The 13,716-nt window shown below is 39.2% G+C and overlaps 1 protein-coding gene across 2 annotated transcripts in view; it reads left to right on the top strand.

Annotated features, from left to right (window-relative positions):
- The window catches only part of LOC113066065 (transcriptional activator GLI3), a 302,707-nt gene that overhangs the window by 219,332 nt on the left and 69,659 nt on the right, over positions 1-13,716 (top strand). The window lies entirely within an intron of this gene.

Raw genomic sequence — 13,716 nt, 5'->3', positions numbered from 1 at the left:
TCATGGGTGTTCGCCGTATTGTAAAGAGCTGCGACAATAAACAGGAATTACAACCAAAAATGCTGACCTGATGAATTGATGGCTACTTGTTCTGGGTATAGTTCCAAACACACCTGTAAACACCATCACAAAGTATTTAGTTTGCTCTGAACATTTTACTGTAGACGACTATTTTGAAAAAATGCAAGTTGCCACATGGACCATGAAACGTGTGCTAAAGGATACAGCCATCCCATCGATAATAAAGACAGGACAAATTGGATCACCTGTTGCTGCGGTAAGTGTTCCGTTATGTTTTGAAATGACTAACATTAGCCATACTGTAACAGTGCCATGCTAATGTAATATAACCTTAGTAGTGACACTATTACGTGAATAGGGGCTCCGTGTATACCCTTTATTGTTATTATTGTGTTGTCATGAACACACTGCTCATGATCATTATAACAAAATCACTTACTTGGTGGTCAGCTGACCATTAGGTTCACTCGGCATGGGGCATTTCTTCCAGATGATCTTGTTACAGTGGGGAAAAAAAACGACAACTGCCGGGTGTATTAAGGCAGAGAAATCTTCCGTGGTAGTGACGCAAATATTTTGATTGTCATCAAGCCTTGACATTGATGGCAATACCTGGTTCCATTCATTACAACAAAGGCACTCGGTTTCTGTCGGCATAGGGTGGCATGTTCCACATTTACACCACCAGTCCGTGTTCGTTCTGATTCTCCCTTCGACATCAATCGGTTCGACATCTTGTTCAATTCAATTCAATTCAAGTTTATTTGTATAGCGCTTTTTACAAAACAAATCGTTACAAAGCAACTTTACAGAAAATTATGTTTCTACAATATTTAGTAGTAGCTAGTAGTTTGTGCACATTTGACAGGATTTTAGAAAAACTAAAAAATAATAATAATACAAGACGTAGTCAGCTAGACGATGAACTATCAATATTATTAATTAAGTTATTATATGATTAAGTCACACATTTAGGAATAATTGTTAGTTCTGTTTGTTCATTCAGGGTTAGCATCATCTGAGGTCCTCTGAGGGTCAGCATCATCTCTTCTCAGGTGTTCTGGATCCAGACTGGAGCTTGTGTAAATCCTAGTTACCACGGGATGTGAATCCCGTGGCAAAACATAGAAACAAAATACAGACATCATTAGCATAGCTGCTGATCCAACAAAGTAAAATTAGTTTAACCCAAGCTAATGAATAAAAATGCACCTTTGATCAGATGCAACTACACTCACAATTAAAAAGATACATTATTCGAATGCTTGGCGAAAGAGATGTGTTTTTAATCTAGATTTAAACAAAGAGAGTGTGTCTGAACCCCGAACATTATCAGGAAGGCTATTCCAGAGTTTGGGAGCCAAATGTGAGAAGGCTCTACCTCCTTTAGTGGACTTTGCTATCCTAGGAACTACCAAAAGTCCAGCGTTTTGTGACCTTAGGGTGCGTGATGGGTTGTAACGTGGTAGAAGGCTAGTTAGGTACGCTGGAGCTAAACCATTTAGGGCCTTATAGGTAAGTAATGATAATTTGTAACTGATGCGGAACTTAATAGGTAGCCAGTGCAGAGACTGTAAAATTGGGGTAATATGATCATATTTTCTTGACCTCGTAAGGACTCTCGCTGCTGCATTTTGGACGACCTGTAGCTTGTTTATTGAAGAAGCAGGACAACCACCTAGAAGTGCATTACAATAGTCCAGTCTAGAGGTCATGAATGCATGAACTAGCTTGTCTGCATCAGAAACAGATAACATGTTTCGTAGCTTGGCAATGTTTCTAAGATGGAAGAATGCAATTTTTGTAACATTGGAAATATGATTTTCAAAAGACAAATTGCTGTCTAATATAACACCCAGATTTCTGACTGTAGAGGAAGTTACAGTACATCCGTCTAGTTGCAGATTGTAATCTACAAGATTCTGTGTAGTGTTTTTTGGTCCAATAATTAATATCTCCGTCTTATCCGAATTTAATTGGAGAAAATTCTTTGTCATCCAATCTTTTACATTTTTAACACAATCTGTTAGCTTAGATAATTGGGAAGTTTCATCTGGTCTCGTTGATATATATAGCTGAGTATCATCAGCATAACAGTGGAAGCTAATTCCGTATTTTCTAATAATATTACCAAGGGGCAACATGTATATTGAAAATAGAAGGGGACCTAGGACGGATCCTTGTGGCACTCCATATTTTACTGATGATAAATGAGATGACTCCCCATTTAAGTAAACAAAATGGTAGCGATCGGACAGGTAGGATCTAAACCATCTTAGAGCCTGCCCTTGAATACCTGTATAGTTTTGTAATCGATCTATGAGTATGTCATGATCTATGGTGTCGAACGCAGCACTAAGATCAAGTAAGACTAGAAATGAGATGCAGCCTTGGTCTGACGCAAGGAGCAGGTCATTTGTAATTTTAACAAGTGCAGTTTCTGTGCTATGGTGGGGCCTAAAACCTGACTGAAATTCTTCATACAGATCATTTTTATGCAGGAAGGTGCTCAATTGAGCAGACACAACTTTTTCTAAAATTTTAGACATAAATGGAAGATTTGAAATAGGCCTATAATTTGCCAGTACACTAGGATCTAGTTTTGGTTTCTTAATAAGAGGCTTGATAACCGCCAGCTTGAATGGTTTTGGGACGTGTCCTAAAGATAACGACGAGTTTATGATATTGAGAAGCGGTTCTTCGGCTACAGGTAACAGCTCTTTCAGTAATTTAGTGGGTACAGGATCTAATAAACATGTTGTTGGTTTAGATACAGTGATAAGTTTATTTAGCTCCTCCTGTCCTATGGTTGTAAAGCACTGCAGTTTATGTTTGGGTGCGATGGATGAAACTGAAGTGTTAGATGCTGTAGAATCTACATTCGCTATTGTATTTCTAATGTTATCTATTTTATCAGTGAAGAAATTCATAAAGTCATTACTATTTAACGTTGGTGGAATATTTGAATCAGGTGGCATCTGGTAATTTGTTAACTTAGCCACTGTGTTAAATAAAAACCTTGGATTGTTTTGGTTATTTTCTATGAGTTTGTGTATATGCTCTGCGCTAGCAGTTTTTAGAGCCTGTCTATAGCTGGACATACTGTTTTTCCATGCAATTCTAAAAACTTCTAAGTTAGTTTTTCTCCATTTGCGTTCAAGACTACGAGTTACTTTCTTGAGAGAGTGAGTATTACTGTTATACCATGGTACAGTACGTTTTTCTCTAACTTTTTTCAATTTGATTGGGGCAACAGCTTCTAATGTATTAGAGAAAATAGTGCCCATGTTGTCAGTAATTTTGTCTAATTCATGTGTATTTTTGGGTACAAATAGCAGTTGAGATAGATCAGGCAGGTTATTTGCGAATCTGTCTTTGGTGGCTGGAACAATAGTTCTGCCCAGACGGTATCGCTGCGACATATAGATACATAGGAAATGGTCTGTAATATCATCACTTTGAGGTACAATATCTATAGCAGTAAGATCGATGCCATGCGATATAATTAAATCTAGTGTATGATTAAAACGATGAGTGGGCCCGGTGACATTTTGCTTGACTCCAAAGGAGTTTATTAGGTCAGTAAACGCAAGTCCTAATGTATCATTTGTATTATCAACGTGAATATTAAAATCTCCCATGATTAGCGCCTTATCAACTGTAACTAGAAGGTCTGAGAGGAAATCTGCAAATTCTTTTAGAAATTCTGTATACGGCCCTGGTGGTCTATACACAGTAGCCAGAGCAAGAGATACATTAGATTTCTTTTGCATGTCTGACAGAGTAACATTTAGCATTAGTATTTCAAAAGAGTTAAACCTGTATCCTGTTTTCTGGGTAACATTGAGAATATCACTATATATTGTTGCAACACCCCCGCCACGACCAGTCTGACGGGGCTCATGCTTATAACAGTAGTTTGGTGGAGTAGACTCATTTAGACCAAAATAATCATTTGGTTTTAGCCAGGTTTCAGTCAAGCAGAGTAAATCAAAACTATTATCTGTGATCATTTCATTTACAATAACTGCTTTTGGTGTGAGTGATCTAATATTTATGAGCCCAAACTTTAAAAATTGTTTTTGTTCATTTACTTTACATTTTTCTGGTTTAATTACGATAAGATTTTTTCTAGATCCTACATTATATTTATATTTATATTTTGACCTCACTATTCTGGGAACAGACACAGTCTTAATAGGTTTTACAGCACAAGTACTTTTATCATTTAAGCGGGTGGAACAAAACTCATCATAATGGTTATTTGAGAATTGACTTACTAGTCACATGGAGCGAAGTGTCCTGGAGATGTTGTCAGAGAGAAGCTCCGCTCCGACTCGACTGGGGTGTAATCCATCAGCGCGAAACAGTCTAGGACGCTCCCAGAAAAGATTCCAGTTATTAACAAATAGCAGTTTCTGTTCTTTACACCATGACAACAACCATTCATTTAAAGCAAAAAGTCTACTGAACCTTTCGTGTCCTCGTCGATACGTGGGCAGTGGTCCTGACACGATGATCGTCGCCGCGGGCGTCGTGCTGCGAACCGTCTCGATCAGGCTCCTGAAGTCCCTCTTCAGCGTCTCCGTCTGCCGCAGCGTGGTGTCGTTAACCCCGGCGTGAAGCACGACCGCTCTCGGGCTCTCGTCGTCCTTCAGGATCGCGGGTATCTGCGCAGAAACATCGAGAACACGAGCACCAGGCAAACAATGAGTGTGCACTTTACCTTCGGCTAACGTAGCACTTACGTGTCGGACGATGGAGTCTCCGATGATCACAGCGTCGCGTCCTGTCTCGCGGAGGGGAGCGAAGCGGTTCTGGATGGAGATCTCGAAGGCAGGAGGGGGAGATGTCGTCGCCCGGGACCCGGCTCGCATCCTCCGCTGTGGATGCACCCAGGGTCCGTGGTGTCCCGGCGTCGCAGTGAAGGACATCTGGGAAGATCGCGTCCTGGGTGCACCGGGCCTGCGCAGAGAAACACACGGAGTAGACGTGGTGGGACTGTTAACAGCACGCTGTATACTTACCCCGGACTTGTGAGCGTCAGCCCGGGATGATTCCAGCGCGGCTCTCCGCTCTCTCAGCTCGGCCTGCCTCCGTTCCAGGTCGCGAATCTGCTTCCCCACGGCCTCGAGCTCGAGCTGCACAGAGTGGAGACATTCATCCGCCATTAAAGCAAGTAACAGTGAGTACAGCAGTGGTAATGTGTGTGAATAGAGTATTAGCAATGTAAGCTCAGTTAGCAGCAACCACGCTTGCTGATGCTAACTGGCTAAAAGCTAATAGCGGACCCGGGAGATCAAAATAAATCTAGTGATAGCGAGTCGCTCTAATTGTTTTTGTTGTAGAATACAATAGAGGATATATTCACGCGTTATATAAACGGAAACGATGGTGTATAAAATAGATTTTTAAGTTAAAAATAGTCAATGAAAAGAATATAGTGACGGAGCTCAAACGCAGTTCAGCCGTCAACAACAAACTTTAAGTGAGGATGTGTCCCTGGGTGTGTGGATATGACACCCAGGGACAAGATATATCTTGTCTTACAGCTTCCAAAGTTTGTAACTCCTCGTCTGTGTATTCTGGCTCAAAACTATATGGTTCTGGATATTGGTTTGATACACAGTAAAATTCTTCTGAGTCTGACAATTCCTCAAAGTCAGCCATGATCACGAGTCACGTCTAGCTAGTTAGTCACGTTTGTTTTGTTTACGGAACCATTAACAGGGCGTCTCGTGTGCTGCGCTAATCACTCCACCCAAGTAGCCACTCCGCCCAAGTAACGTTAGCTGTGGTCCAACGCCTAGTGAGAATATAATTCCCAGTATTTACATGATTAAAAATGGTCTCTGTCTCATATAGCCTTGTTATTTGTACACGCTGTGACTATACAGATCACAACATGTAAATAGGAACATGTTTGCATTATTTTGTCACTTATTGGGATTACCATGCTACCATTATCCATTTACATCCAGTCTTTGTGCTAAGCTAGGCTAGCAGTGGGAGCGTCAAATAACACTTACAGAATGCACAGAAATGAAAAAGGTATGTATGGACTATCTAACTCTGGGGAATACTGTGAATAAGCTAAAGTCCTAAAAAGTCGGAGTGTTCCTTTAATGTCAACCTATTGTGAGCAGAGCATACAATTTTAAGTATTAACTTCTAAATTGTACACATCACATGTCCTTCAGAAAATGATAATACCTTAAATTAATCTATCTATACAGTTTTATCTAACTATCAATCTGTCAATCTATCTTGTGAGGGCCGAGATATGGCATTCATATATCCCTCATCTGTCTGCGATGCTTCTTTTTTAAGGGGGGAGAACATAGTTTGATCGTTTGGCAGGGGTCACTCTCTTTGATCTTTGTCTAATGTCGGCAAACCTCCGGAGAAACATTCAATATGTCAGGCAAAATCTCGTGATCACATCCTAAGTTAAGATGGGGATGAAGTTCAAGACCATGGTTGAGGGCAGAGGGTACAATAAAGAGGGGAAGGATGAGTAGTGGAAATAGTTTAGAAGATGGACACAAGAGGCCTGTTAAGAAGCCATTTTGGTTTTATGTGTGAAGTCAGACTGGGAAATCCATTACAGGGTCAGCAATGCCTGCTGTTTTTTAAAGAGTCTCTGTGGTATGCTGGCCTCTTGGCCTTCTCCTCAGGCATGAAGTTTTAATTGAAGCCTGAAGCACAAATACCAAAGTGGGGGAATCAGAGGGGCCTCTCACAGGCCACATATAATCATGATGTTTCGAACTGTAGTGCTATCTAACATCAGCCAGGTCATACTATCTACCATGTGTTTCAAAGGAAGACATAAAGCATTACCATATAGTGATTAACTATTCCCAGATAAGAACCCAGAATAAGGGCAAAATTAAACTTGTTGATGCGGTTTGGTTTGATGTAACATTTTGGTATTCTTGGTAAAAAGCCATTTGTTGAGTAAAATATATCAGATTGAACAAATATTTAAATTAAACATAAGTAAGTTTTTATGTTAACTCTTTGGTAGAATTATATACTCCAGTTGGCTGTATTTGAATGTAAACTTTTTAAGTGTGTCTGTAATAAAAACTTATGTAATAAAAAGATGAATTCCCTTATGAAACAAAAATATATTGCAGTATATAGGAAAATATCATGTAATATATTAGGCATATATTCTTATATATATTTTTGTTTTCCAATATATTGCAATATATTGAAAGCGGCAATCATTTGTATATTTTGCAATATATTATATAATATATGTATCATCAATATATTATTAAATGTATTCAAATATATAAAATATTAGAAAATAAAAAGGGAAAATAATAAATTACAATATAACACAATATATTTTAAGAAATATATTGGTAAATATATTTTCCTTTCATAAGGGTTGTCATTAAAGTAACAAAAGCTTTCAATCAAGAACAGTGAGTGATTTCTTTGTTGTTGCTGTTTGATTAATATTAAGTTCTTCAACTTTAAGAAAATACACTGATCTGGTACACTGATACAGTATGTTCAGCCAGCTATGTCTGCTATTGGACACTTACCAGGGCATTTTGACACATCATATTTTGTGTGTGTGTGTGTGTGTGTGTGTGTGTGCGTGTGTGTGTGTGTGAATTTGTCATTTTAAACAAAATATTTCACAGAGAGCCTAATTTACACATGTTATGACGTGCAGGTTTGAGGTGCTTCAGGTGAGCACACACCGGCTTGCATCCTCTGGCACTTAAATGTGTACACTGGCAAAGCTTAAATGAGTTTAGTTTAAACACAGATATCAACACGCGCTGTTAAGGTCTCACCTGTACGTGCGCTTTCAGCACCCACTTGCAGTGTTGGTCATCTTACTTGAAAAAAGTAATTAGTTACAGTTAAAAATTACTTCTCCCAAAATGTAATTGAGTTAGTAACTTAGTTACCACATTGTTAAAGTAATTAGTTACTCAGCAAAGTAACTGTGATGTTATTTTTTATGTTCTATAATGCTATTACGACCTATAACATCTTTAATATATAAGATGTTTATATTTGCTCCACTGCACACCTCTACACTACACTACACTACTACACTACCACTACACATTGCTATAAACTCATAGAGGAAATGGCAGAAATCAAGAAACTCTACTGACCTCAGTGTGTATCAGTCTCTCCTCTCTTCCTTCTCTGCAAATGTCTTCATGGCTAAAACATCCTACTACCACAACAAAATTAGACGCTCGGACGCTCTTCAAGACTTTCTCTTCTCTTCTTAATCCGCCGCTACCACCTCCTCCATCGACTCTTACAGCGGACAACTTTGCAGTTTTCTTCACAAATAAGACAAGATCCATCAGTGACCAATTCTCTACACCGCAGACTGAGGACAACTTCACATGACCGACGCACACTCTTTCTCCTCCTTCTCCCCACTCTCAGAGATGGACGTCTCCAAACTTCTCCTGTCCAATCATCCTACTACTTGTCCACTTGATCCGATCCCCACTCACATCCTTCAAGCGATCTCTTCTCACATTATCAACTCCTCTCTTCACTCTGGAACATTTCCCTCAGCATTCAAGCAGGCTTGGGTAAGCCCACTGCTCAAGAAACCATCTCTAAATCCAGCGCTTCTTGAAAACTACAGACTGGTATCCCTTCTTCCATTCATTGCAAAGACACTTGAGCGAGCTGTGTTCAGCCAGCTTTCTATATTCCTTGTACAGAACAACCTCCTGGACAGCAACCAATCTGGCTTCAAAAGTGGCCACTCAACTGAGACTGCTCTGCTCTCAGTTACTGAAGCCCTGTGACTAGCAAGAGCAGCTTCAAAATCTTACTGGACCTGTCTGCTGATTTTGACACTGTTAATCACCAGATTCTCCTGTCCACCCTCAGAAAGTTGGGCATCTCTGGAACAGCACTCCTGTGGGTTAAGTCCTACCTCTCTGACAGATCCTTCAGTGTGTCTTGGAGGGGTGATGTTTCAAAGTCACACCACCTTGCTACTGGGGTTCCTCAAGGCTTGGACCACTTCTCTTCTCCATCTACATGACATCATTAGGATCTGTCCTTCAGAAGCATGGCTTTTCTTATCACTGCTACGCTATTGACACCCAACTCTACTTCTCATTCCAACCAGATGACCCGACGGTAGCTGCTCGCCTCTCAGCCTGTCTGAGGGACATTTCTAGCTGGATGAATGACCATCACCTTCAGCTTAACTTTACGAAGACAAAACTCCTGGTGATTCCAGCAAACTCATTGCTTCATCACAACTTCTCTATACAGCTGGGCTCATCAACTATTACTCCTTCGAGGACAGCCATAAACCTAGTTGTGATGGATTATCAGTTAAGCTTCACAGACCACATTGCTACCACTACCCGGTCCTGCAGGTTTGACTTATAGAACATTAAGAAGATTAGACCCTTCCTGTCAGAGCAAGCAACCCAACTTCTTGTCCAAGCTCTTGTTCTCTCCAGACTGGACTATTGTAATGCTCTCCTGGCGGGCCTTCCTGCATGTACTGTCAAGCCTCTGTAATTGATCCAAAATGCAGCAGCGAGGGTTGTCTTCAATGAGCCAAAAAAAGCTCACGTTACTCCTCTCCTCATCAAGTTACACTGGCTACCAGTAGCTGCTCGCATCAAATTCAAGGTACTGATGCTAGCCTACAAGACGACCACTGGCACGGCACCAACTTACCTAAACTCACCGGTTAAATATTATGTGCCCTCCAGAAGTTTGCGCTCTGCAAGTGAACGACGCCTTGTGGTACCATCCCAAAGAAGTTCAAAATCACTCTCATGGACTTTTTCCTGGACTGTGCCCAGCTGGTGGAATGACCTCCCAATCTCAATTCGTACAGCTGAGTCTTTACTCATTTTCAAGAAACATCTAAAGACTCATCTTTTTCGCCTGCAATTAACACTAGCATTTTTCCTTTTCTTATTTTTTTTTTTCATGTATATATATATATAACCTGGCTATGTGTTCTATACTAGACTAACTGAGACTTGGCACTTGTATACTGTTGTTGTTCTCTTGTTGACCTAACTGCTTCTATTGTTCTCATTTTTAAGTCGCTTTGGATAAAAGTGTCTGCTAAATGATTAAATGTAATGTAAATTTATATAACTGATTGAAGAATAAAAACACTGTAAGTATTTTAGAAAATGTTGTATATATTTGAACTCAATAGATTGCAGCCTGCTATATGATATATATGAAATAAAAACATATAAAAAATTATATTGAAAATAAAATTCAAGTACAAAATTAACACAGACAAATTTAAACTTGGGTAAAAATAAACAAAGGGAAACCTGGCCATTAGTGCAAATCTCTGTAACTGTATATTAGGCCTAAAGTTACTGCACAATAAACTAACACTATCCAACTCTTATGGTGCGTTCACACCAGATGCAAATAAAGCGTCTGGCGAGAGTGATTTCAATGTTAAGTCAATTCAAGGACGGGAATAGACAACCTCCGAAAATCAGCAAAACACATTTTTAAATAAACCGCATATTAGAGTTTAAAACAACTATATTCTCACAAGAAATACTTTTAAAACTACATTTCATGACATGATAACAGTCATATTTAGAAAACTATCGGAATAAAAATGGTGGTTGAAAAAGCTTTGTGAACTCAACTGGTGGTAGGCCCCCCCATGCCGCGAATTCGCGTCTGTTGTAAAGTTAATTTCATGCGAGAATGAAGCGTATGAACTCAAAATGTTCAAGCGTCCAAATACGCGTGAATAGCGCGAGTTATTCGTGCAAGTCGCGTCTGGTTTGAACACAGCATTAAATATTCAGTACAGTAACATGTTAGCATGTGTTGTTGAGGTGGTTCATAAGATTTGAGTTGCTTGTAGTGATGTGTCGTTTGTGAGCGAATCGTTCTTTTTGAACGAATCTTTTAGCTGAACAAATCGTTCTCGTTCACGCAATCCACTGACTCATATTTCTCGTTCACTGAAGTTCCTCCCTCCACAGCAGCGCGGTGCTATTAGCAGCGCATGCGCAGCTTGGTGAATCGGGTAGCTCTGTGAACAGTTTCATCCTGTCAAAGAGTTACTCAACCTCGAGTCAATAGCCTTCAAGTATGACATGTGATGGAGCATGTGATTTGTTGAATGTAGTTTCATATGAGTCTGAACGAGATCTAGAGATCTCGTTCGTAAATGAAATGACTGATCTGATACCAATGTCGTTCGTGAACAAGCTGAATGATTTAGTAAATCTTGTTCGTGAATGAAATGAATGAACTGGTACACATGTTGTTTGTGAATGATCTGAATGATTTAGTAAATCTCGTTCGTGAATGAAATGACTGAACTGGCACACATGTCGTTCGCGAACGAGTTCAATGAACGGATACATGTTGTTCGTGAATGAAATGAATGAGAGTAAACTGGGTTAGTCTGCCATAATCCCCAATTTATGAATGTGAATATATAATATACAATATATAATATACAAACTGTCTGACCAAACAATTAAAATGCTAATTAGGCAAGAAAACCTTGTGCTTTGTTCATCTCAACAACTTTATTAGACTTTATATATTGAATTTGATTATGCACACATTTTAATAAAGCCAGATCAGTTTTTGTAACAAGTGAATACGTTCTTTGACTTAAGACATAACACATAACACATAATACACTCTTTTTTGCCACCTGCTGGCATATTTTGTGTAATATGAATAAATGATCACTGAACGAATCAGTGAACAATTCTGAATGAATAATTTTGGTGAACGAACTTAATGAATGAATCTCTTGAAAGAATCATAATTTCTACCACTAGTTGCTTGAGGCAGACGTGGATAAAGTCTTTTTTCCTGGGCATACCGTGCATGTTAAAGAAATATTCTCACCTTTAATTTCCGGTACTTCCAGTTCGACAACGCCTTTATCGCTGATGCCGTCTTGTGTTTAGTGGTCAGTGTTCCCAGATTGGAAATGTCCAAGTATTGTGCCAGAAGTTCAAAATTATCGTATTTGGAAGAAAATTATCGTACATGAGTCAAAAGAGTTATTTATCTATTCTAAACCAACAACATTTTGACACAACATGCAAAATACCACAATAGATAACTAGGCGTATGGTTGGACGGAAGCAGTGCAACAAAAAACTATCACATTATTTTCAGTTCAGCAGTCATTGGAAGACTGCGTGTTGTCAGATGTTGAAGGGGTTCTTGCTGTCATGGACCGTAAGTAGTGCTCGTTGGCTTTAAATCAGGGCAACCTCCTCTGAGGTGCAAACGAACACATTTAGAGTGTCTGTAATGAGCCGATTTCGTGTATAAGTAAAGAAGCCCTATGACTTCAATTAAATCTTCATTCATTGCATCTTGGGTATTGCTGGCCCAAGATTCGAACCCACAACCCTAGGGTTAGGAGTCAAACTCTCTAACCACTAGGCCAAGACTTCCCCAATTTAACAGTAACAATTTTTAACATTACCATCAAGAACATTATCAGGAATGCTTTTCCAGAGTTTGGGAGCCAAATGTGAAAAAGCTCTTCCTCCTTTAGTGGACTTTGCTATCCTTGGAACTTCCAAAGGTCCAGCGTTTTGTGACCTTAGGGAGTGTGATGGATTGTAACGTGGTATAAGGCTAGTTAGTTACGCAGGAGCTAAACCATTTAGGGCCTTATAGGTAAGTAATGATAATTTGTAACTGATACGGAACTTAATAGGTAGCCAGTTCAGAGACTGTAAAATTGGGGTAATATGATCATATTTTCTTGACCTGGTAAGGGCTCTAGCTGCTGCATTTTTGAAGATGCAGGACAACCACCTAGAAGTGCATTACAATACTCCAGTCTAGAGGTCATGAATGCATGAACTAGCTTTTCTGCATCAGAAACAGGTAACATGTTTCATAGCTTGGCTATGTTTCTAAGATGGAAGAATGCAGTTTTTGTAACATGGGAAATATGATTTTCAAAAGACAAATTGCTGTCTAATATAACACCCAGATTTTTGACTGAAGAGGAAGTAACAGTACATCCGTCTGGTTGCAAATTGTAATCTACAAGATTCTGTGTACTATTTTTTATTCCAATAATGAATATCTCTGTCTTATCCAAATTCAGTAAGAGAAAATTGTTGGTCATCCAGTCTTTTACATTTGTAACACACTCTGTTAGCTTGGATAATTTAGAAGTTTCATCTGGTCTCGTTGAGATTATACAGTATTGTTCAAAATAATAGCAGTACAATGTGACTAACCAGAATAATCAAGGTTTTTCGTATATTTTTTTATTGCTACGTGGCAAACAAGTTACCAGTAGGTTCAGTAGATTCTCAGAAAACAAATGAGACCCAGCATTCATGATATGCACGCTCTTAAGGCTGTGCAATTGGGCAATTAGTTGAATTAGTTGAAAGGGGTGTGTTAAAAAAAATAGCAGTGTGGCATTCAATCACTGAGGTCATCAATTTTGTGAAGAAACAGATGTGAATCAGGTGGCCCCTATTTAAGGATGAAGCCAACACTTGTTGAACATGCATTTGAAAGCTGAGGAAAATGGGTCGTTCAAGACATTGTTCAGAAGAACAGCGTACTTTGATTAAAAAGTTGATTAGAGAGGGGAAAACCTATAAAGAGGTGCAAAAAATGATAGGCTGTTCAGCTAAAATGATCTCCAATGCCTTAAAATGGAGAACAAAA

This window comes from Carassius auratus, chromosome 49, assembly GCF_003368295.1.
Source record: "Carassius auratus strain Wakin chromosome 49, ASM336829v1, whole genome shotgun sequence".
In the NCBI taxonomy this organism is placed as follows: Eukaryota; Metazoa; Chordata; class Actinopteri; order Cypriniformes; family Cyprinidae; genus Carassius; species Carassius auratus.
Note: the sequence above shows the minus strand (reverse complement) of the source record. Positions and strands in the feature narration are given on the sequence as shown.